General features: G+C 54.0%; 4 non-coding genes across 4 annotated transcripts; all 4 read right to left on the reverse strand.

Annotated features, from left to right (window-relative positions):
• Window positions 1–1,973: 1,973 nt before the first annotated feature.
• Window positions 1,974–2,047, reverse strand: TRNAI-UAU (transfer RNA isoleucine (anticodon UAU)). The gene has a single exon. It is a non-coding gene; the product is annotated as a tRNA-Ile (tRNA).
• Window positions 2,048–3,304: 1,257 nt separating this feature from the next.
• On the reverse strand, window positions 3,305–3,378 carry TRNAI-UAU (transfer RNA isoleucine (anticodon UAU)). Its single transcript has one exon. It is a non-coding gene; the product is annotated as a tRNA-Ile (tRNA).
• Window positions 3,379–5,904: 2,526 nt separating this feature from the next.
• On the reverse strand, window positions 5,905–5,978 carry TRNAI-UAU (transfer RNA isoleucine (anticodon UAU)). Its single transcript has one exon. It is a non-coding gene; the product is annotated as a tRNA-Ile (tRNA).
• A 1,224-nt stretch (window positions 5,979–7,202) lies between these two features.
• On the reverse strand, window positions 7,203–7,276 carry TRNAI-UAU (transfer RNA isoleucine (anticodon UAU)). The gene has a single exon. It is a non-coding gene; the product is annotated as a tRNA-Ile (tRNA).
• Window positions 7,277–21,269: the final 13,993 nt, after the last annotated feature.

The following is a 21,269-nucleotide window of genomic DNA, read 5'->3' on the forward strand; positions in this document are numbered from 1 at the left end:
GCACGTGCGACCTTCGCGTTATTAGCACGACGCTCTAACCAACTGAGCTAGCACGCCAGAAAAATTCACGGCATCAAGGTAACCCACTCCATTCGTCCTTCTTCTATCCACACAACACGTTTGTGTGGGCGGGCGAGGAAAAACTGTCCCTCCCTGCGCCACGTACGGTCAGCTGCGCTGAGAGCAGGACAAAAAAAGAAAACCATGGCCTGCGCAGGGACCGCACGTACGATCTTCGCGTTTTAAGCACGACGCTGTAACCAACTGAGCTAGCACGCCAGAACAATTCACGGCATCAAGGTAACCCACTCCATTCGTCCTTCTTCTATCCACACAACACGTTTGTGTGGGCGGCAGAGGACAAACTGGCCGTCCCTGCGCCACGTACGGTCAGCTGCGCTGAGACCAGGAGAAAAAAAAGGAAACCATGGCCTGCACAGGGATCGCACGTACGACCTTCGCGTTATTAGCACGACGCTCTAACCAACTGAGCTAGCACGCCAGAAAAATTCACGGCATCAAGGTAACCCACTCCATTCGTCCTTCTATCCACACAACACGTTTGTGAGCGCGGCAGAGGAAAAACTGGCCCTCCCTGCGTCACGTACGGTCAGCCGCGCTGAGAGCAGGACAAAAAAAAGGAAACCATTGCCTGCGCAGGGATCGCACGTACGACCTTCGCGTTATAAGCACGACGCTGTAACCAACTGAGCTAGAAACCAGAACAATTCACGGCATCAAGGTAACCCACTCCATTCGTCCTTCTTCAACCCACACAACACGTTTGTGTGGGCGGCAGAGGAAAAACTGGCCCTCCCTGCGGCACGTACGGTCGGCTGCGCTGAGAGCAGGAGAAAAAAAGGAAACCATGGCCGGCGCTGGGATCGCACGTGCGACCTTCGCGTTATAAGCACGACGCTCTAACCAACTGAGCTAGCAGGCCAGAACGATTCACGGCATCAATGTAACCCACTCCATTCGTCCTTCTTCTATCCACACAACACGTTTGTGTGGGTGGCAGGGGAAAAACTGGCCCTCCCTGCGGCACGTACGGTCAGCTGCGCTGAGCGCAGGAGCAAAAAAAGGAAACCATGGCCTGCGCAGGGATCGCACGTACGATCTTCGCGTTATTAGCACGACGCTCTGACCAACTGAGCTAGCAGGCCAGAACAATTCACGGCATCAAGGTAACCCACTCCATTCGTCCTTCTTCTATCCACACAACACGTTTGTGTGGGCGGCCGAGGAAAAACTGTCCCTCCCTGCGCCACGTACGGTCAGCTGCGCTGAGAGCAGGAGAAACAAAAGAAAACCATGCCCTGCGCAGGGATCGCACGTACGATCTTCGCGTTTTAAGCACGACGCTGTAACCAACTGAGCTAGCACGCCAGAACAATTCACGGCATCAAGGTAACCCACTCCATTCGTCCTTCTTCTATCCACACAACACGTTTGTGTGAACGGCAGAGGAAAAACTGGCCCTCCCTGCGCCACGTACGGTCAGCTGCGCTGAGACCAGGACACAAAAAAGGAAACCATGGCCTGCGCAGTGATCGCACGTACGACCTTCGCGTTATTAGCACGACGCTGTAACCAACTGAGCTAGCACGCCAGAACAATTCACGGCATCAAGGTAACCCACTCCATTCGTCCTTCTTCTATCCAAACAACACGTTTGTGTGGGCGGCAGGGGAAAAACTGGCCCTCCCTGCGGCACGTACGGTCGGCTGCGCTGAGAGCAGGAGAAAAAAAAGGACACCATGGGATCGCACGTACGACCTTCGCGTTATTAGCACGACGCTGTAACCAACTGAGCTAGCACGCCAGAACAATTCACGGCATCAAGGTAACCCACTCCATTCGTCCTTCTTCTATCCACACAACACGTTTGTGCGGGCGGCAGGGGAAAACCTGGCCCTCCCTGCGGCACGTACGGTCAGCTGCGCTGAGAGCAGGAGAAAAAAAGAAAACCATGGCCTGTGCAGGGATCGCACGTACGACCTTCGCGTTATAAGCACGACGCTCTAACCAACTGAGCTAGCAGGCCAGAACAATTCAAGGCATCAAGGTAACCCACTCCATTCGTCCTTCTTCTATCCGCACAACACGTTTGTGTGGGCGGCAGGGGAAAAACTGGCCTTCCCTGCGGCACGTACGGTCAGCTGCGCTGAGAGCAGGAGAAAAAATGGGAAACCATGGCCTGCGCAGGGATCGCACTTACGACCTTCGCGTTATAAGCACGACGCTATAACCAACTGAGCTAGAAGCCAGAACAATTCACGGCATCAAGGTAACCCACTCCATTCGTCCTTCTTCAATCCACACAACACGTTTGTGTGGGCGGCAGGGGAAAAACTGGCCCTCCCTGCGGCACGTACGGTCAGCTGCGCTGAGCGCAGGAGCAAAAAAAGGAAACCACGGCCTGCGCAGGGATCGCACGTACGATCTTCGCGTTATTAGCACGACGCTCTGACCAACTGAGCTAGCACGCCAGAACAATTCACGGCATCAAGGTAACCCACTCCATTCGTCCTTCTATCCACACAACACGTTTGTGTGGGCGGAAGAGGACAAACTGGCCCTCCCTGCGCCACGTACGGTCAGCTGCGCTGAGAGCAGGAGAGAAAATAGGAAACCATGGCCTGCGCAGGGATCGCACTTACGACCTTCGCGTTATTAGCACGACGCTGTAACCAACTGAGCTAGCAGGGCAGAACAATTCACGGCATCAAGGTAACCCACTCCATTCGTCCTTCTATCCACACAACACGTTTGAGTGGGCGGCAGAGGAAAAACTGGCCCTCCCTGCGCCACGTACGGTCAGCTGCGCTGAGAGCAGGAGCAAAAAAAGGAAACCATGGCCTGCGCAGGGATCGCACGTACGACCTTCGCGTTATTAGCACAACGCTGTAACCAACTGAGCTAGCATGCCAGAACAATTCACGGCATCAAGGTAACCCACTCCATTCGTCCTTCTTCTATCCACACAACACGTTTGTGTGGGCGGCAGAGGAAAAACTGGCCCTCCCTGCGCCACGTACGGTCAGCTGCGCTGAGAGGAGGGGAACAAAAAGGAAACCATGGCCTGCGCAGGGATCGCACGCACGACCTTCGCGTTATTAGCACGACGCTCTAACCAACTGAGCTAGCACGCCAGAACAATTCACGGCATCAAGGTAACCCACTCCATTCGTCCTTCTTCTATCCACACAACACGTTTGTGTGGGCGGCAGAGGAAAAACTGGCCCTCTCTGCGGCACGTACGGTCAGCTGCGCTGAGAGCAGGAGAAAAAAAAGGAAACCACGGCCTGCGCAGGGATCGCACGTGCGACCTTCGCGTTATAAGCACGACGCTCTAACCAACTGAGCTAGCAGGCCAGAACAATTCAAGGCATCAAGGTAACCCACTCCATTCGTCCTTCTTCTATCCGCACAACACGTTTGTGTGGGCGGCAGGGGAAAAACTGGCCTTCCCTGCGGCACGTACGGTCAGCTGCGCTGAGAGCAGGAGAAAAAAAAGGAAACCATGGGATCGCACGTACGACTTTCGCGTTATTTGCAAGACGCTATAACCAGCTGAGCTAGCACGCCAACTCCATTCGTCTTTCTTCAATCCACACAACACGTTTGTGAGCGCGGCAGAGGAAAAACTGGTCAGCTGCGCTGAGAGCAGGACAAAAAAAAGGAAACCATGGCCTGCGCAGGGATCGCAAGTACGACCTTCGCGTTATAAGCACGACGCTATAACCAACTGAGCTAGAAGCCAGAACAATTCACGGCATCAAGGTAACCCACTCCATTCGTCCTTCTTCAATCCACACAACACGTTTGTGTGGGCGGCAGAGGAAAAACTGGCCCTCCCTGCGGCGCGTACGGTCGGCTGCGCTGAGAGCAGGAGAAAAAAAAGGAAACCATGGCCGGCGCTGGGATCGCACGTGCGACCTTCGCGTTATAAGCACGACGCTCTGACCAACTGAGCTAGCAGGCCAGAACAATTCACGGCATCAAGGTAACCCACTCCATTCGTCCTTCTTCTATCCACACAACACGTTTGTGTGGGCGGCCGAGGAAAAACTGTCCCTCCCTGCGCCACGTACGGTCAGCTGCGCTGAGAGCAGGACAAAAAAAGAAAACCATGGCCTGCGCAGGGACCGCACGTACGATCTTCGCGTTTTTAGCACGACGCTGTAACCAACTGAGCTAGCACGCCAGAACAATTCACGGCATCAAGGTAACCCACTCCATTCGTCCTTCTTCTATCCACACAACACGTTTGTGTGGGCGGCAGAGGACAAACTGGCCGTCCCTGCGCCACGTACGGTCAGCTGCGCTGAGACCAGGAGAAAAAAAAGGAAACCATGGCCTGCACAGGGATCGCACGTACGACCTTCGCGTTATTAGCACGACGCTCTAACCAACTGAGCTAGCACGCCAGAAAAATTCACGGCATCAAGGTAACCCACTCCATTCGTCCTTCTATCCACACAACACGTTTGTGAGCGCGGCAGAGGAAAAACTGGCCCTCCCTGCGTCACGTACGGTCAGCCGCGCTGAGAGCAGGACAAAAAAAAGGAAACCATGGCCTGCGCAGGGATCGCACGTACGACCTTCGCGTTATAAGCACGACGCTGTAACCAACTGAGCTAGAAACCAGAACAATTCACGGCATCAAGGTAACCCACTCCATTCGTCCTTCTTCAATCCACACAACACGTTTGTGTGGGCGGCAGAGGAAAAACTGGCCCTCCCTGCGGCACGTACGGTCGGCTGCGCTGAGAGCAGGAGAAAAAAAGGAAACCATGGCCGGCGCTGGGATCGCACGTGCGACCTTCGCGTTATAAGCACGACGCTCTAACCAACTGAGCTAGCAGGCCAGAACGATTCACGGCATCAATGTAACCCACTCCATTCGTCCTTCTTCTATCCACACAACACGTTTGTGTGGGTGGCAGGGGAAAAACTGGCCCTCCCTGCGGCACGTACGGTCAGCTGCGCTGAGCGCAGGAGCAAAAAAAGGAAACCATGGCCTGCGCAGGGATCGCACGTACGATCTTCGCGTTATTAGCACGACGCTCTGACCAACTGAGCTAGCAGGCCAGAACAATTCACGGCATCAAGGTAACCCACTCCATTCGTCCTTCTTCTATCCACACAACACGTTTGTGTGGGCGGCCGAGGAAAAACTGTCCCTCCCTGCGCCACGTACGGTCAGCTGCGCTGAGAGCAGGAGAAACAAAAGAAAACCATGCCCTGCGCAGGGATCGCACGTACGATCTTCGCGTTTTAAGCACGACGCTGTAACCAACTGAGCTAGCACGCCAGAACAATTCACGGCATCAAGGTAACCCACTCCATTCGTCCTTCTTCTATCCACACAACACGTTTGTGTGAACGGCAGAGGAAAAACTGGCCCTCCCTGCGCCACGTACGGTCAGCTGCGCTGAGACCAGGACACAAAAAAGGAAACCATGGCCTGCGCAGTGATCGCACGTACGACCTTCGCGTTATTAGCACGACGCTGTAACCAACTGAGCTAGCACGCCAGAACAATTCACGGCATCAAGGTAACCCACTCCATTCGTCCTTCTTCTATCCACACAACACGTTTGTGTGGGCGGCAGGGGAAAAACTGGCCCTCCCTGCGGCACGTACGGTCGGCTGCGCTGAGAGCAGGAGAAAAAAAAGGACACCATGGGATCGCACGTACGACCTTCGCGTTATTAGCACGACGCTGTAACCAACTGAGCTAGCACGCCAGAACAATTCACGGCATCAAGGTAACCCACTCCATTCGTCCTTCTTCTATCCACACAACACGTTTGTGCGGGCGGCAGGGGAAAACCTGGCCCTCCCTGCGGCACGTACGGTCAGCTGCGCTGAGAGCAGGAGAAAAAAAGAAAACCATGGCCTGTGCAGGGATCGCACGTACGACCTTCGCGTTATAAGCACGACGCTCTAACCAACTGAGCTAGCAGGCCAGAACAATTCAAGGCATCAAGGTAACCCACTCCATTCGTCCTTCTTCTATCCGCACAACACGTTTGTGTGGGCGGCAGGGGAAAAACTGGCCTTCCCTGCGGCACGTACGGTCAGCTGCGCTGAGAGCAGGAGAAAAAAAAAGGAAACCATGGGATCGCACGTACGACCTTCGCGTTATTAGCAAGACGCTATAACCAGCTGAGCTAGCAAGCCAACTCCATTCGTCCTTCTTCAATCCACACAACACGTTTGTGAGCGCGGCAGAGGAAAAACTGGCCCTCCCTGCGTCACGTACGGTCAGCTGCGCTGAGAGCAGGAGAGAAAATGGGAAACCATGGCCTGCGCAGGGATCGCACTTACGACCTTCGCGTTATAAGCACGACGCTATAACCAACTGAGCTAGAAGCCAGAACAATTCACGGCATCAAGGTAACCCACTCCATTCGTCCTTCTTCAATCCACACAACACGTTTGTGTGGGCGGCAGGGGAAAAACTGGCCCTCCCTGCGGCACGTACTGTCAGCTGCGCTGAGCGCAGGAGCAAAAAAAGGAAACCATGGCCTGCGCAGGGATCGCACGTACGAACTTCGCGTTATTAGCACGACGCTCTGACCAACTGAGCTAGCACGCCAGAACAATTCACGGCATCAAGGTAACCCACTCCATTCGTCCTTCTATCCACACAACACGTTTGAGTGGGCGGCAGAGGAAAAACTGGCCCTCCCTGCGCCACGTACGGTCAGCTGCGCTGAGAGCAGGAGCAAAAAAAGGAAACCATGGCCTGCGCAGGGATCGCACGTACGACCTTCGCGTTATTAGCACAACGCTGTAACCAACTGAGCTAGCATGCCAGAACAATTCACGGCATCAAGGTAACCCACTCCATTCGTCCTTCTTCTATCCACACAACACGTTTGTGTGGGCGGCAGAGGAAAAACTGGCCCTCCCTGCGCCACGTACGGTCAGCTGCGCTGAGAGGAGGGGAACAAAAAGGAAACCATGGCCTGCGCAGGGATCGCACGCACGACATTCGCGTTATTAGCACGACGCTCTAACCAACTGAGCTAGCACGCCAGAACAATTCACGGCATCAAGGTAACCCACTCCATTCGTCCTTCTTCTATCCACACAACACGTTTGTGTGGGCGGCAGAGGAAAAACTGGCCCTCCCTGCGGCACGTACGGTCAGCTGCGCTGAGAGCAGGAGAAAAAAAAGGAAACCACGGCCTGCGCAGGGATCGCACGTGCGACCTTCGCGTTATAAGCACGACGCTCTAACCAACTGAGCTAGCAGGCCAGAACAATTCAAGGCATCAAGGTAACCCACTCCATTCGTCCTTCTTCTATCCGCACAACACGTTTGTGTGGGCGGCAGGGGAAAAACTGGCCTTCCCTGCGGCACGTACGGTCAGCTGCGCTGAGAGCAGGAGAAAAAAAAGGAAACCATGGGATCGCACGTACGACTTTCGCGTTATTTGCAAGACGCTATAACCAGCTGAGCTAGCACGCCAACTCCATTCGTCCTTCTTCAATCCACACAACACGTTTGTGAGCGCGGCAGAGGAAAAACTGGTCAGCTGCGCTGAGAGCAGGACAAAAAAAGGAAACCATGGCCTGCGCAGGGATCGCAAGTACGACCTTCGCGTTATAAGCACGACGCTATAACCAACTGAGCTAGAAGCCAGAACAATTCACGGCATCAAGGTAACCCACTCCATTCGTCCTTCTTCAATCCACACAACACGTTTGTGTGGGCGGCAGAGGAAAAACTGGCCCTCCCTGCGGCGCGTACGGTCGGCTGCGCTGAGAGCAGGAGAAAAAAAAGGAAACCATGGCCGGCGCTGGGATCGCACGTGCGACCTTCGCGTTATAAGCACGACGCTCTGACCAACTGAGCTAGCAGGCCAGAACAATTCACGGCATCAAGGTAACCCACTCCATTCGTCCTTCTTCTATCCACACAACACGTTTGTGTGGGCGGCCGAGGAAAAACTGTCCCTCCCTGCGCCACGTACGGTCAGCTGCGCTGAGAGCAGGAGAAAAAAAAGAAAACCATGCCCTGCGCAGGGATCGCACGTACGATCTTCGCGTTATTAGCACGACGCTCTAACCAACTGAGCTAGCACGCCAGAACAATTCACAGCATCAAGGTAAGCCACTCCATTCGTCCTTCTTCTATCCACACAACACGTTTGTGTGGGCGGCCGAGGAAAAACTGTCCCTCCCTGCGCCACGTACGGCCAGCTGCGCTGAGAGCAGGAGAAAAAAAAGAAAACCATGGCCTGCGCAGGGACCGCACGTACGACCTTCGCGTTTTAAGCACGACGCTGTAACCAACTGAGCTAGCACGCCAGAACAATTCACGGCATCAAGGTAACCCACTCCATTCGTCCTTCTTCTATCCACACAACACGTTTGTGTGGGCGGCAGAGGACAAACTGGCCCTCCCTGCGCCACGTACGGTCAGCTGCGCTGAGACCAGGAGAAAAAAAAGGAAACCATGGCCTGCGCAGGGATCGCACGTACGACCTTCGCGTTATTAGCACGACGCTGTAACCAACTGAGCTAGCACGCCAGAACAATTCACGGCATCAAGGTAACCCACTCCATTCGTCCTTCTTCTATCCACACAACACGTTTGTTTGGGCGGCAGGGGAAAATTGGCCCTCCCTGCGGCACGTACGGTCGGCTGCGCTGAGAGCAGGAGAAAAAAAAGGACACCATGGGATCGCACGTACGACCTTCGCGTTATTAGCACGACGCTGTAACCAACTGAGCTAGCACGCCAGAACAATTCACGGCATCAAGGTAACCCACTCCATTCGTCCTTCTATCCACACAACACGTTTGTGTGGGCGGCCGAGGAAAAACTGTCCCTCCCTGCGCCACGTACGGTCAGCTGCGCTGAGAGCAGGAGAAAAAAAAGAAAACCATGGCCTGCGCAGGGACCGCACGTACGACCTTCGCGTTTTAAGCACGACGCTGTAACCAACTGAGCTAGCACGCCAGAACAATTCACGGCATCAAGGTAACCCACTCCATTCGTCCTTCTATCCACACAACACGTTTGTGTGGGCTGCAGAGGAAAAACTGGCCTCTCTCTGCGGCACGTACGGTCAGCTGCGCTGAGAGCAGGAGAAAACAAAGGAAACCATGGCCTGCGCAGGGACCGCACGTACGACCTTCGCGTTATAAGCACGACGCTGTAACCAACTGAGCTAGCACGCCAGAACAATTCACGGCATCAAGGTAACCCACTCCATTCGTCCTTCTTCTATCCACACAACACGTTTGTGTGGGCGGAAGAGGACAAACTGGCCCTCCCTGCGCCACGTACGGTCAGCTGCGCTGAGAGCAGGAGAGAAAATAGGAAACCATGGCCTGCGCAGGGATCGCACTTACGACCTTCGCGTTATTAGCACGACGCTGTAACCAACTGAGCTAGCAGGGCAGAACAATTCACGGCATCAAGGTAACCCACTCCATTCGTCCTTCTTCTATCCACACAACACGTTTGTGTGGGTGGCAGGGGAAAAACTGGCCCTCCCTGCGGCACGTACGGTCGGCTGCGCTGAGAGCAGGAGAAAAAAAAGGACACCATGGGATCGCACGTACGACCTTCGCGTTATTAGCACGACGCTGTAACCAACTGAGCTAGCACGCCAGAACAATTCACGGCATCAAGGTAACCCACTCCATTCGTCCTTATTCTATCCACACAACACGTTTGTGTGGGCTGCAGAGGAAAAACTGGCCTCTCTCTGCGGCACGTACGGTCAGCTGCGCTGAGAGCAGGAGAAAAAAAAAGGAAACCATGGCCTGCGCAGGGATCGCACGTATGACCTTCGCGTTATTAGCACGACGCTGTAACCAACTGAGCTACCAGGGCAGAACAATTCACGGCATCAAGGTAACCCACTCCATTCGTCCTTCTTCTATCCACACAACACGTTTGTGTGGGCGAAAGAGGACAAACTGGCCCTCCCTGCGCCACGTACGGTCAGCTGCGCTGAGAGCAGGGGAGAAAATAGGAAACCATGGCCTGCGCAGGGATCGCACTTACGACCTTCGCGTTATTAGCACGACGCTGTAACCAACTGAGCTAGCAGGGCAGAACAATTCACGGCATCAAGGTAACCCCCTCCATTCGTCCTTCTATCCACACAACACGTTTGAGGGGGCGGCAGAGGAAAAACTGGCCCTCCCTGCGCCACGTACGGTCAGCTGCGCTGAGAGCAGGAGCAAAAAAAGGAAACCATGGCCTGCGCAGGGATCGCACGTACGACCTTCGCGTTATTAGCACAACGCTGTAACCAACTGAGCTAGCACGCCAGAACAATTCACGGCATCAAGGTAACCCACTCCATTCGTCCTTCTTCTATCCACACAACACGTTTGTGTGGGCGGCAGAGGAAAAACTGGCCCTCCCTGCGCCACGTACGGTCAGCTGCGCTGAGAGGAGGGGAACAAAAAGGAAACCATGGCCTGCGCAGGGATCGCACGCACGACCTTCGCGTTATTAGCACGACGCTCTAACCAACTGAGCTAGCACGCCAGAACAATTCACGGCATCAAGGTAACCCACTCCATTCGTCCTTCTTCTATCCACACAACACGTTTGTGTGGGCGGCAGAGGAAAAACTGGCCCTCCCTGCGGCACGTACGGTCAGCTGCGCTGAGAGCAGGAGAAAAAAAAGGAAACCACGGCCTGCGCAGGGATCGCACGTGCGACCTTCGCGTTATAAGCACGACGCTATAACCAACTGAGCTAGAAGCCAGAACAATTCACGGCATCAAGGTAACCCACTCCATTCGTCCTTCTTCAATCCACACAACACGTTTGTGTGGGCGGCAGAGGAAAAACTGGCCCTCCCAGCGCCACGTACGGTGAGCTGCGCTGAGAGCAGGAGAAAAAAAAAGGAAACCATGGCCTGCGCAGGGATCGCACGTGCGACCTTCGCGTTATTAGCACGACGCTGTAACCAACTGAGCTAGCACGCCAGAACAATTCACGGCATCAAGGTAACCCACTCCATTCGTCCTTCTATCCACACAACACGTTTGTGTGGGCGGCAGGGGAAAAACTGGCCCTCCCTGCGGCACGTACGGTCGGCTGCGCTGAGAGCAGGAGAAAAAAAAGGACACCATGGGATCGCACGTACGACCTTCGCGTTATTAGCACGACGCTGTAACCAACTGAGCTAGCACGCCAGAACAATTCACGGCATCAAGGTAAACCACTCCATTCGTCCTTCTATCCATTCAACACGTTTGTGTGGGCGGCAGAGTAAAACTAGCCCTCCCTGCGCCACGTACGGTCAGCTGCGCTGACAGCAGCAGAAAAAAAAGGAAACCATGGCCTGCGCAGGGATCGCACGTACGACCTTCGCGTTATTAGCACGACACTCTAACCAACTGAGGCAGCACGCCAGAACAATTCACGGCATCAAGGTAACCCACTCCATTCGTACTTCTATTCATTCAACACGTTTGTGTGGGCGGCAGAAGAAAAACTAGCCCTCCCTGTGCCACGTACGGTCAGCTGCGCTGAGAGCAGCAGAAAAAAAAGGAAACCATGGCCTGTGCAGGGATCGCACGTACGACCTTCGCGTTATTAGCACGACACTCTACTCTAACCAAGTGAGCTAGCAGGCCAGAACAGTTCACGGCATCAAGGTAACCCACTCCATTCGTCGTTCTATCCACACAACACGTTTGAGTGGGCGGCAGAGGAAAAACTGGCCCTCCCTGCGCCACGTACGGTCAGCTGCGCTGAGAGCAGGAGCAAAAAAAGGAAACCATGGCCTGCGCAGGGTTCGCACTTACGATCTTCGCGTTATTAGCACGACACTCTAACCAACTGAGCTAGCAGACCAGAACAATTCACGGCATTAAGGTAACCCGCTCCATTCGTCCTTCTATCCACACAACACGTTTGTGCGGGCGGCAGAGGAAAAACTGGCCCTCCCTGCGGCACGTACGGTCAGCTGCGCTGAGAGCAGGAGAAAAAAAAGGAAACCATGGCCTGCGCAGGGATCGCACGTGCGACCTTCGCGTTATTAGCACGACGCTATAACCAACTGAGCTAGCACGCCAGAACAATTCACGGCATCAAGGTAACCCACTCCATTCGTCCTTATTCTATCCACACAACACGTTTGTGTGGGCGGCAGAGGAAAAATTGGCCTCTCTCTGCGGCACGTACGGTCAGCTGCGTTGAGAGCAGGAAAAAGAAAGGAAACCATGGCCTGCGCAGGGATCGCACGTACGACCTTCGCGTTATTAGCACGACGCTATAACCAACTGAGCTAGCACGCCAGAACAATTCACGGCATCAAGGTAACCCAGTCCATTCGTCCTTCTTCTATCCACACAACACGTTTGTGTGGGCGGCAGGGGAAAAACTGGGGCACGTACGGTCAGCTGCGCTGAGAGCAGGAGAAAAAAAAGAAAACCATGGCCTGTGCAGGGATCGCACGTACGACCTTCGCGTTATTAGCACGACATTCTAACCAACTGAGCTAGCACGCCAGAACAATTCACGGCATCAAGGTAAACCACTCCATTCGTCCTTCTATCCATTCAACACGTTTGTGTGGGCGGCAGAGTAAAACTAGCCCTCCCTGCGCCACGTACGGTCAGCTGCGCTGAGAGCAGCAGAAGAAAAAGGAAACCATGGCCTGCGCAGGGATCGCACGTACGACCTTCGCGTTATTAGCACGACACTCTAACCAACTGAGGCAGCACGCCAGAACAATTCACGGCATCAAGGTAACCCACTCCATTCGTACTTCTATCCATTCAACACGTTTGTGTGGGCGGGAGAGGAAAAACTAGCCCTCCCTGTGCCACGTACGGTCAGCTGCGCTGAGAGCAGGATATAAAAAAGGGAACCATGGCCTGCGCAGGGGATCGCACGTACGACCTTCGCATTATTAGCACGACACTCTATCCAACTGAGCTAGCAAGCCAGAACAATTCACTGCATCAAGGTAACTCACTCCATTCGTCCTTCGTCTATCTACACAACACGTTTGTGTGGGCGGCAGAGGAAAAACTGGTTCTCCCTGCGCCACGTACGGTCAGCTGCGCTGAGAGCAGGAGAAAAAAAAGGAAACCGTGTCATTAGCACCACGCTCTAACCAACTGAGCTAGCACGCCAGAACAATTCATGGCATGAAGGTAACCCACTCCATTCGTCCTTCTTCTATCCACACAACACGTTTGTGTGGGCGGCAGAGGAAAAACTGGTTCTCCCGGCGCCACGTACGGTCAGCTGCACTGAGAGCAGGAGAAAAAAAAGGAAACCGCGTTATTAGCACGATGCTCTAACCAACTGAGCTAGCACGCCAGAGCAATTCACGGCACGAAGGTAACCCACTCCATTCGTCCTTCCTCTATCCACACAACACGATTGTGTGGGCGGCAGAGGAAAAACTGGTTCTCCCTGCGCCACGTACGGTCAGCTGTGTTGAGAGCAGGAGAAAAAAAAGGAAACCGCGTTATTAGCCCGACGCTATAACCAACAGAGCTATCACGCCAGAACAATTCACGGCATGAAGGTAATCCACTCCATTCGTCCTTCTATCCACACAACACGTTTGTGTGGGCGGCGGAGGAAAAACTGTCCCTCCCTGCGCCACGTACGGTCAGCTGCGCTGAGAGCAGGAGAACAAAAAGAAAACCATAGACTGCGCAGGGAACGCACGTACGACCTTCGCGTTATTAGCACGACACTCTAACCAACTGAGCTAGCAAGCCAGAACAATTCACTGCATCAAGGTAACTCACTCCATTCGTCGTTCGTCTATCTACACAACACGTTTGTGTGGGCGGCAGAGGAAAAACTGGTTCTCCCTGCGCCACGTACGGTCAGCTGCGCTGAGAGCAGGAGAAAAAAAAGGAAACCGTGTCATTAGCACCACGCTCTAACCAACTGAGCTAGCACGCCAGAACAATTCATGGCATGAAGGTAACCCACTCCATTCGTCCTTCTTCTATCCACACAACACGTTTGTGTGGGCGGGAGAGGAAAAACTGGTTCTCCCGGCGCCACGTACGGTCAGCTGCACTGAGAGCAGGAGAAAAAAAAGGAAACCGCGTTATTAGCACGATGCTCTAACCAACTGAGCTAGCACGCCAGAGCAATTCACGGCACGAAGGTAACCCACTCCATTCGTCCTTCCTCTATCCACACAACACGATTGTGTGGGCGGCAGAGGAAAAACTGGTTCTCCCTGCGCCACGTACGGTCAGCTGTGTTGAGAGCAGGAGAAAAAAAAGAAAACCATGGCCTGCGCAGGGACCGCACGTACGACCTTCGCGTTTTAAGCACGACGCTGTAACCAACTGAGCTAGCACGCCAGAACAATTCACGGCATCAAGGTAACCCACTCCATTCGTCCTTCTTCTATCCACACAACACGTTTGTGTGGGCGGCCGAGGAAAAACTGTCCCTCCCTGCGCCACGTACGGTCAGCTGCGCTGAGAGCAGGAGAAAAAAAAGAAAACCATGGCCTGCGCAGGGACCGCACGTACGACCTTCGCGTTTTAAGCACGACGCTGTAACCAACTGAGCTAGCACGCCAGAACAATTCACGGCATCAAGGTAACCCACTCCATTCGTCCTTCTATCCACACAACACGTTTGTGTGGGCTGCAGAGGAAAAACTGGCCTCTCTCTGCGGCACGTACGGTCAGCTGCGCTGAGAGCAGGAGAAAAAAAAGGCAACCATGGCCTGTGCAGGGATCGCACGTACGACCTTCGCGTTATTAGCACGCCACTCTAACCAACTGAGCTAGCGCGCCAGAACAATTCATGGCATCAAGGTAACCCACTCCATTCGTCCTTCTTCTATCCACACAACACGTTTGTGTGGGCGGCAGAGGAAAAACTGGCCCCTCTCTGCGGCACGTACGGTCAGCTGCGCTGAGAGCAGGAGAAAACAAAGGAAACCATGGCCTGCGCAGGGACCGCACGTACAACCTTCGCGTTATAAGCACGACGCTGTAACCAACTGAGCTAGCACGCCAGAACAATTCACGGCATCAAGGTAACCCACTCCATTCCTCCTTCTTCTATCCACACAACACGTTTGTGTGGGCGGCAGAGGAAAAACTTGCCTCTCTCTGCGGCACGTACGGTCAGCTGCGCTGAGAGCAGGAGAAATAAAAGGAAACCATGGCCTGCGCAGGGATCACACGTACGACCTTCGCGTTATTAGCACGACGCTATAACCAACTGAGCTAGCACGCCAGAACAATTCACGGCATCAAGGTAACCCACTCCATTCGTCCTTCTATCCACACAACACGTTTGTGTGGGCGGCAGGGGAAAAACTGGCCCTCCCTGCGGCACGTACGGTCGGCTGCGCTGAGAGCAGGAGAAAAAAAAGGACACCATGGGATCGCACGTACGACCTTCGCGTTATTAGCACGACGCTGTAACCAACTGAGCTAGCACGCCAGAACAATTCACGGCATCAAGGTCACCCACTCCATTCGTCCTTCTTCTATCCAGACAACACGTTTGTGTGGGCGGCCGAGGAAAAACTGTCCCTCCCTGCGCCACGTACGGTCAGCTGCGCTGAGAGCAGGAGAAAAAAAAGAAAACCATGGCCTGCGCAGGGACCGCACGTACGACCTTCGCGTTTTAAGCACGACGCTGTAACCAACTGAGCTAGCACGCCAGAACAATTCACGGCATCAAGGTAACCCACTCCATTCGTCCTTCTATCCACACAACACGTTTGTGTGGGCTGCAGAGGAAAAACTGGCCTCTCTCTGCGGCACGTACGGTCAGCTGCGCTGAGAGCAGGAGAAAACAAAGGAAACCATGGCCTGCGCAGGGACCGCACGTACGACCTTCGCGTTATTAGCACGACACTCTGATCAACTGAGCTAGCACGCCAGAACAATTCACGGCATCAAGGTAAACCACTCCATTCGTCCTTCTATCCATTCAACACGTTTGTGTGGGCGGCAGAGTAAAACTAGCCCTCCCTGCGCCACGTACGGTCAGCTGCGCTGACAGCAGCAGAAAAAAAGGAAACCATGGCCTGCGCAGGGATCGCACGTACGACCTTCGCGTTATTAGCACGACACTCTAACCAACTGAGGCAGCACGCCAGAACAATTCACGGCATCAAGGTAACCCACTCCATTCGTACTTCTATTCATTCAACACGTTTGTGTGGGCGGCAGAAGAAAAACTAGCCCTCCCTGTGCCACGTACGGTCAGCTGCGCTGAGAGCAGCAGAAAAAAAAGGAAACCATGGCCTGTGCAGGGATCGCACGTACGACCTTCGCGTTATTAGCACGACACTCTACTCTAACAAACTGAGCTAGCACGCCAGAACAATTCACGGCATCAAGGTAACCCACTCCATTCGTCCTTCTATCCATTCAACACGTTTGTGTCGGCGGCAGAGGAAAAAACTGGCCCTCCCTGCGGCACTTACGGTCAGCTGCGCTGAGAGCAGGAGATAAAAAAGGGAACCATGGTCTGCGCAGGGATCGCACGTACGACCTTCGCATTATTAGCACGACACTCTAACCAACTGAGCTAGCAAGCCAGAACAATTCACTGCATCAAGGTAACTCACTCCATTCGTCCTTCGTCTATCTACACAACACGTTTGTGTGGGCGGCAGAGGAAAAACTGGTTCTCCCTGCGCCATGTACGGTCAGCTGCGCTGAGAGCAGGAGAAAAAAAAGGAAACCGTGTCATTAGCACCACGCTCTAACCAACTGAGCTAGCACGCCAGAACAATTCATGGCATGAAGGTAACCCACTCCATTCGTCCTTCTTCTATCCACACAACACGTTTGTGTGGGCGGCAGAGGAAAAACTGGTTCTGCCTGCGTCACGTACGGTCAGCTGCACTGAGAGCAGGAGAAAAAAAAGGAAACCGCGTTATTAGCACGATGCTCTAACCAACTGAGCTAGCACGCCAGAGCAATTCACGGCACGAAGGTAACCCACTCCATTCGTCCTTCCTCTATCCACACAACACGATTGTGTGGGCGGCAGAGGAAAAACTGGTTCTCCCTGCGCCACGTACGGTCAGCTGTGTTGAGAGCAGGAGAAAAAAAAGGAAACCGCGTTATTAGCACGACGCTTTATCCAACTGAGCTATCACGCCAGAACAATTCACGGCATGAAGGTAACCCACTCCATTCGTCCTGGCCCTCCCTGCGGCACGTACGGTCAGCTGCGCTGAGAGCAGGAGAAAAAAAACGAAACCATGGCCTGCGCAGGGATCGCACGTACGACCTTCGCGTTATTAGCACGACGCTCTAACCAAGTGAGCTAGCAGGCCAGAACAGTTCACGGCATCAAGGTAACCCACTCCATTCGTCCTTCTATCCAATCAACACGTTTGTGTCGGCGGCAGAGGAAAAACTGGTTCTCCCTGCGCCACGTACGGTCAGCTGCGCTGAGAGCAGGAGAAAAAAAAAGAAACCGCGTCATTAGCACCACGCTCTAACCAACTGAGCTAGCACGCCAGAACAATTCATGGCATGAAGGTAACCCACTCCATTCGTCCTTCTTCTATCCACACAACACGTTTGTGTGGGCGGCAGAGGAAAAACTGGTTCTCCCTGCGCCACGTACGGTCAGCTGCACTGAGAGCAGGAGAAAAAAAAGGAAACCGCGTTATTAGCACGATGCTCTAACCAACTGAGCTAGCACGCCAGCACAATTCATGGCATGAAGGTAACCCACTCCATTCGTCCTTCTTCTATCCACACAACACGTTTGTGTGGGCGGCAGAGGAAAAACTGGTTCTCCCGGCGCCACGTACGGTCAGCTGCACTGAGAGCAGGAGAAAAAAAAGGAAACCGCGTTATTAGCACGATGCTCTAACCAACTGAGCTAGCACGCCAGAGCAATTCACGGCACGAAGGTAACCCACTCCATTCGTCCTTCCTCTATCCACACAACACGATTGTGTGGGCGGCAGAGGAAAAACTGGTTCTCCCTGCGCCACGTACGGTCAGCTGTGTTGAGAGCAGGAGAAAAAAAAGGAAACCGCGTTATTAGCCCGACGCTCTAACCAACTGAGCTAGCAGGCCAGAACAGTTCACGGCATTAAGGTAACCCACTCCTTTCGTCCTTCTATCCACACAACACGTTTGTGTGGGCGGCGGAGGAAAAACTGTCCCTCCCTGCGCCACGTACGGTCAGCTGCGCTGAGAGCAGGAGAACAAAAAGAAAACCATAGACTGCGCAGGGAACGCACGTACGACCTTCGCGTTATTAGCACGACGCTGTAACCAACTGAGCTAGCACGCCAGAACAATTCACGGCATCAAGGTAACCCACTCCATTCGTCCTTCTATCCACACAACACATTTTGTGTGCGCGGCAGAGTAAAAACTGGCCCTCCCTGCGGCACGTACGGTCAGCTGCGCTGAGAGCAGGAGAAAACAAAAAGGAAACCATGGCCTGCGCAGGGATCGCACGTACGACCTTCGCGTTATTAGCACGACGCTCTAACCAACTGAGCTAGCAGGGCAGAACAATTCACGGCATCAAGGAAACCCACTCCATTCGTCCTTCTTCTATCCACACAACACGTTTGTGTGGGCGGAAGAGGACAAACTGGCCCTCCCTGCGCCACGTACGGTCAGCTGCGCTGAGAGCAGGAGAAAAAGAAGGAAACCATGGCCTGCGCAGGGATCCCACGTACGACCTTTGCGTTATAAGCACGACGCTATAAATAACTGAGCTAGAAGCCAGAACAATTCACGGCATCAAGGTAACCCACTCCATTCGTCCCTCTTCTATCCACACAACACGTTTGTGTGGGCGGCAGGGGAAAAACTGGCCCTCCCTGCGGCACGTACGGTCAGCTGCGCTGAGAGCAGGAGAAAAGAAAGGAAACCATGGCCTGCGCAGGGATCGCACGTACGACCTTCGCGTTATTAGCACGACGCTATAACCAACTGAGCTAGCACGCCAGAACAATTCACGGCATCAAGATAACCCACTCCATTCGTCCTTATTCTATCCACACAACACGTTTGAGTGGGCGGCAGAGGAAAAATTGGCCTCTCACTGCGGCACGTACGGTCAGCTGCGCTGAGAGCAGGAGAAAGAAAGGAAACCATGGCCTGCGCAGGGATCGCACGTACGACCTTCGCGTTATTAGCACGACACTCTAACCAACTGAGCTAGCACGCCAGAACAGTTCACGGCATCAAGGTAACCCACTCCATTCGTCCTTCTATCCACACAACACGTTTGAGTGGGCGGCAGAGGAAAAACTGTCCCTCCCTGCGCCACGTACGGTCAGCTGCGCTGAGAGCAGGAGCAAAAAAGGAAACCATGGCCTGCGCAGGGTTCGCACTTACGATCTTCGCGTTATTAGCACGACGCTCTAACCAACTGAGCTAGCAGGCGAGAACAATTCACGGCATTAAGGTAACCCACTCCATTCGTCCTTCTATCCACACAACACGTTTGTGTGGGCGGCGGAGGAAAAACTGTCCCTCCCTGCGCCACGTACGGTCAGCTGCGCTGAGAGCAGGAGAACAAAAAGAAAACCATGGACTGCGCAGGGAACGCACGTACGACCTTCGTGTTATTAGCACGACGCTGTAACCAACTGAGCTAGCACGCCAGAACAATTCACGGCATCAAGGTAACCCACTCCATTCGTCCTTTTTCTATCCACACAACACGTTTGTGTGGGCGGCAGAGGAAAAACTGGCCCTCCCAGCGCCACGTACGGTGAGCTGCGCTGAGAGCAGGAGAAAAAAAAAGGAAACCATGGCCTGCGCAGGGATCGCACGTGCGACCTTCGCGTTATAAGCCCAACGCTCTAACCAACTGAGCTAGCACGCCAGAACAATTCACGGCATCAAGGTAACCCACTCCATTCGTCCTTCTATCCACACAACACATTTTGTGTGCGCGGCAGAGGAAAAACTGGCCATCCCTGCGGCGCGTACGGTCGGCTGCGCTGAGAGCAGGAGAAAAAAAAGGACACCATGGGATCGCACGTACGACCTTCGCGTTATTAGCACGACGCTGTAACCAACTGAGCTAGCACGCCAGAACAATTCACGGCATCAAGGTAACCCACTCCATTCGTCCTTCTTCTATCCACACAACACGTTTGTGTGGGCGGCCGAGGAAAAACTGTCCCTCCCTGCGCCACGTACGGTCAGCTGCGCTGAGAGCAGGAGAAAAAAAAGAAAACCATGGCCTGCGCAGGGACCGCACGTACGACCTTCGCGTTTTAAGCACGACGCTGTAACCAACTGAGCTAGCACGCCAGAACAATTCACGGCATCAAGGTAACCCACTCCATTCGTCCTTCTATCCACACAACACGTTTGTGTGGGCGGCAGAGGAAAAACTGGCCCCTCTCTGCGGCACGTACGATCAGCTGCGCTCAGAGCAGGAGAAAACAAAGGAAACCATGGCCTGCGCAGGGACCGCACGTACGACCTTCGCGTTATAAGCACGACGCTGTAACCAACTGAGCTAGCACGCCAGAACAATTCACGGCATCAAGGTAACCCACTCCATTCCTCCTTCTTCTATCCACACAACACGTTTGTGTGGGCGGCAGAGGAAAAACTTGCCTCTCTCTGCGGCACGTACGGTCAGCTGCGCTGAGAGCAGGAGAAATAAAAGGAAACCATGGCCTGCGCAGGGATCGCACGTACGACCTTCGCGTTATTAGCACGACGCTATAACCAACTGAGCTAGCACGCCAGAACAATTCACGGCATCAAGGTAACCCACTCCATTCGTCCTTCTATCCACACAACACGTTTGTGTGGGCGGCAGGGGAGAAACTGGCCCTCCCTGCGGCACGTACGGTCGGCTGCGCTGAGAGCAGGAGAAAAAAAAGGACACCATGGGATCGCACGTACGACCTTCGCGTTATTAGCACGACGCTGTAACCAACTGAGCTAGCACGCCAGAACAATTCACGGCATCAAGGTAACCCACTCCATTCGTCCTTCTTCTATCCACACAACATGTTTGTGTGGGCGGCCGAGGAAAAACTGTCCCTCCCTGCGCCACGTACGGTCAGCTGCGCTGAGAGCAGGAGAAAAAAAAGAAAACCATGGCCTGCGCAGGGACCGCACGTACGACCTTCGCGTTATTAGCACGACACTCTGATCAACTGAGCTAGCACGCCAGAACAATTCACGGCATCAAGGTAAACCACTCCATTCGTACTTCTATTCATTCAACACGTTTGTGTGGGCGGCAGAAGAAAAACTAGCCCTCCCTGTGCCACGTACGGTCAGCTGCGCTGAGAGCA

This window comes from Amblyomma americanum, chromosome 8, assembly GCF_052857255.1.
Source record: "Amblyomma americanum isolate KBUSLIRL-KWMA chromosome 8, ASM5285725v1, whole genome shotgun sequence".
Classification (NCBI taxonomy): Eukaryota; Metazoa; Arthropoda; class Arachnida; order Ixodida; family Ixodidae; genus Amblyomma; species Amblyomma americanum.